The sequence below is a fragment of the Penaeus monodon genome, chromosome 44, assembly GCF_015228065.2.
Source record: "Penaeus monodon isolate SGIC_2016 chromosome 44, NSTDA_Pmon_1, whole genome shotgun sequence".
Classification (NCBI taxonomy): Eukaryota; Metazoa; Arthropoda; class Malacostraca; order Decapoda; family Penaeidae; genus Penaeus; species Penaeus monodon.
In genome coordinates this window covers 1,232,943-1,237,942 of record NC_051429.1, presented here as the reverse complement: position 1 = coordinate 1,237,942, position 5,000 = coordinate 1,232,943, and positions in this window count along the sequence as shown.

Here is a 5,000-nt window from a genome sequence, read left to right as displayed (position 1 = left end):
ATATATTTATTTTTTTTCTAATAATATTTAGTTAAAATGAGCAGTTAGTCGTTGTAAAACAGGGTTCTAGGCTGTTTACTTGCAATAATCCCGACCAGAATCTTGTAATCCTGTGGAAAATTTATAAATCGAATATCAAATATCTTTATTATATATATACTATATATATAAATATATATATATATATATATATATCGTATATAATTACATATATATATATTAATTAGTCATTGGTGTTTTATAAAAAATTGAATATACATATTATATGTATATTTTTCAATATTTTCAGATCTCATTATTTTGTATTTGCTATTATTGTTTCACACCATACTCCCTCATATATCTGATTTACACTAAGATTAAAATACAGTTTAATAATAATAATAATAATAATAAATAAGTAAAATAATAATAATGGAGAATCTATAATCAATAAATCTTATGATATATCAACATACTACTGAAAATTATATAATATATATTATTATTATGATATTAATAATATATATAATATATATATATAAAATATAATAATAATAAAAAAATATAATGATATTTATAATAATAATATTATACAAATTATTTTAATAAAAATTATATTGATTATATCCATGATTGTTAAGTGTAATATGAAGTTGATAGTGTTGATTATTAATGGTGTTGTAATAACTTATTAATGATTCTATAGGGTATAATATTATAAAGTAAGGATGATCGATAATGGAATATAAATAATGATAATACATAATAATATTTATCTATAATAAATATAAAATAATACAGTCTTTTTATGTTTTTATTATTGATATATAATCTTATAAGGTAAAATGAATATGGAATTGATTATGAGATATATATTACTCAACAACTACAACAACACTACTATAAAATAATGATATGTTATTTGCGATATAGTAATAGTAAGTAATAGATTAGTATAATAAACAATTATAAATAATTTCAATCATGCAATATCCAATGGCAATTGTAATAATGAGTAAAACGTAAAACATAATAATGAATTTATTCTTATTGATAATAATAGCAATGATAACAATAATATATAATATTGATAATGATAATGAATGATAAAGTAATAAACAGTCAATTTTATTAATAATTATATATTCAAATAAACATTTTTGAATAATGTTTATTATATATACAACTATATCATCTGATAAATAATAAGATAATACAATAAGTTGAAAAAAATAAAATAATAATGAATAATTAATAAAAATAAACATTATGATATAAATAATATAATAATAAAATAATAATATATAATAATAATAATAATAATAAAAATAAATAATGTTAAAATGACATATATATATAATAATAATAATAGAAAACAAATGAGATAATAATAAGTTATTATAAACTAAATACTCAAAAAAAATAATGATAATGATAATAATTGATATAATGATAATAATAATAATAATAATAATGATAACAATAAATATATTACATATAATAATAGAAAAAGAAGATAACAAATAATATATAGTTACTAATAACTAAATATACATATGAATAATTATATGATAATACATATAGTAATATAAATTAATGATATATATAACATATAATAAAAGAATCAATATAATTAAAGATATAATACATAGAAATATTTTGATATATATATATATAATATATAATATATATATATAATAGTAATAATAAAAATATAAATATAAAATATATAATAATATATATATAATTATAAATATGATATATCCCCCAAAAATATAATAAAATGATATATATATGATAATTATATATAATATAATTATTATACATACATACATTATTATGTGTTGTTGTGTGTATATTTATGTGTTTGTGTGTGTATATATATATAATATATATACTATATATATTAAAAATATATATATATATATAATATCTATTATATATATATATATATATATATATATATATATATATATATACATATATATATATATATATAATATATATATTTTATAATATATATATATATATATATATATATATATATATATTTTATATATATATATATATACATATATATATATATATAACGCAGACGCATGGCCGCATCCACCCTTCGCTTCCAGCCACGAGGATCTTTCGAGCCGAGTCTCCAGGGAGGCCCACGGCCCATCTCTAGTTCCTCGCTACAGGTCTCATCCAGGTGCCCAAGCCATGACTTCCTGGGTCGTCCCACAGGCCTCCTCCAGCCAGAGTTGTCAACCTGATGGGTAGAGTCGTCCACAGGAAAACGAGCTAGGTGCCCATATAGCCTGAGTTGGCGATCCCGAATTATGCAGGTAACTGTCCCATGCCAGTCACACATTATCAAGGCCTTGAAGACACGCAGCTTGGTCCCTCTGCATTGGTGCCGGCTTCTCCAAATGCTCTTGTTGATCGAGTTCATGGCTCCTGTTGCCAGGCCAATCCGTCTATTGACTTCTTGTTCTGACAGCCTAGAGATATGAAACTACGCTCCCAAGATATGTAAAACTCTCTGTAACTTCAACGTCCTCGCCGGAAACATGGATCGACTGAACGGGTTCCCCTAACAGGAATCAGCAAGATTCCTGATGAACTGTTCATTGTCCCTTCTCAGCAGTGTCCGAGCCCTACGCACCATGGAGTGACACAAGACTTGATTACCATTCAGCTGAGCCATGCGACACACTTCAGTGGCCTCTAATGTCTCCAGGTAGATGGAATTCTGTCTTGCTCTTGGGTGTACACCAATGGACTCCTGGGCTGCTTTGAGTGTTACGTGCTTGAGGAACTCCTACAGAACAATTGGGTCCATCAGAGACTGCCATGGTGAACCCATGGGCACACTCCTCCTCCCTTAGTCTGTCCAAGTGAAACACCTTAGAGTGGCCACTGGAGGGATGGGGAGTTTTGAAGTGGACCCGCAGGGTAGCCACAACCAGCCTATGATCAGTGCCACAGAACTCGGTACTCCGGTAAACCCTACAGTTCTGGAGGAACCTCAATCGCATGCTAACAAGTATGTGGTCGATCTCCTTGCCACTGTACCCGTATTGCTGTACCATGTCCAGCAATGCGGGTTGGAGCACTGGTACCAGGAGCTAGAGATCCTCATTTTCTGGGACCTAGCAAAGACCCGGTGAAGGAGGCTATTCCCGCTGCCGGGATCAGCTCTACGACAGACATCTCGTAGCCAGCTCGGTCACAGCCGGATACCGCATTGAAGTCGCCCAGAACAATGCGAATATCTTGCTGGGGGCAATTGTCTGCCACAGATGCGAGTTTGGCATAGAATGCCTCTTTTACATCAGGTTTACATACATAGGTAGGAGCATATACAGCAAAAAGAGACATGAAGCCAAAGCAATGCTTCAGTCTCATTGACATAATATGCTCATCAACCGGAGTCACCTCAACTACCGAGGGCTGAAGACGGCTGGAGATGGCTATGGCTAGCCCTTGGAGTTGGTGACCATTGCTGCGGCCCGACCACTAGTAGGTGTACCCACCCATATTGATCGTGCCGCTACCAAGTCTTCTTACCTCCAAGAGGGCAGCCACCTTAACTCCCAGTCACCCCAATTCCCGCGATAGCAGAGGTAACCGCTCATCCTGCCGCAAGGACCGGATGTTCCAAGCGCCTACATGGAAAGGTCGCCTAAGATTTAGCCTCTGGTGGTCACTCCGGGTGGACGCCACCTCTGCCGCCCCCGCCGACACTGCCCCAAATAAAGGGGGTCGGCTGGCTGTGGGGCCACCCATCCACCTTTGCCCCACAAGCCTTTTGGTGGGCTGGTGCCTGCCGGCGGGCAGCGGGATGAGTAAATCTCGTTCCAATCCTGTGCCCCAACATTTGCCCTCCCAGCAGGACCCACAACCCGCCTTGCTTGCTGGGTGGGTGGGACTGCATCCCTCCCCCCAGCACATCCTTTTATTCCTGGCATTGCCAGTGGGTCTTTCTGGGGGAAGGATGACTGGCAAGGCCCACCTCCCCCGAGCCGCCCATTATCCCTGGGTGGCTAGGGGACTGGAGTTGGTAGGGAGCCAGAGCGTGTCCACATGCCGGTGGGCCATAGCTCTGTACCTCTGGGGCTCCTGCTGCTCCGAAATCCCCCACAGTTTAGCCTGGGACTGCAAGGTGCCCAGTTACCCATGGGTGGCCACGAGGAGGCACTGCAGAAGTCTTGATGATGGAGAGGCTGTGATCTCGCAGGGGAGACGTATGCAAAACCTACCCCCTTTTTCGCACTGGGCTAGCCAGTGGTGGAAGCTGCAAGCGAGAAGGCATAAAGGCACTTAAATCTATCTAGCCTACCACACCATCGCTTCACATCACCTTGCCCGTGAAGCACCCACTCATATATGTATATGTATATATATATATATATATATATATATATATATATATATATATATATATATATATATTGAATATCTGTATTTTATATATATATATATATATATATATATATATATATATATATATATATATATATATATATATACACACACACACATATATGTATATATATGCATGTGTGTGTGTATTTGTGCATATTACCTTATTATATATGAAAAATCTTTCCCATGGTCCTCTGGCGTTATTATACATTTCATATATTACATTCAAATGAAGTAAATTAATTTCCTTCTTACAATTAAGATAAAATGATCATAGTAGAAGCATTTTTCCACACTGGAGCTGGAGTAGCTGTCTTTTGATCGCCCCTGATCAGTTACAGCAGAAGTTAGTTAGCCAGTGTAAAAATTCTATGGATACTTAAATACAGGTCACAGTGCATGAAAGTTTATTGTGCTCGAAGAAAATACACATTAAGAATATTACGTACAAAAGAAATAAAAAAAAGAGATTCCTCTCTAATAATTTTAAAAGAAATTGTGTTCCTCTTAGATGAAATTCTTGTTATTTGATACAGTCTATGGTTCGTCACGATATGTCATTTTGGGTTGAACGAGCCCCATCTATATATATATTA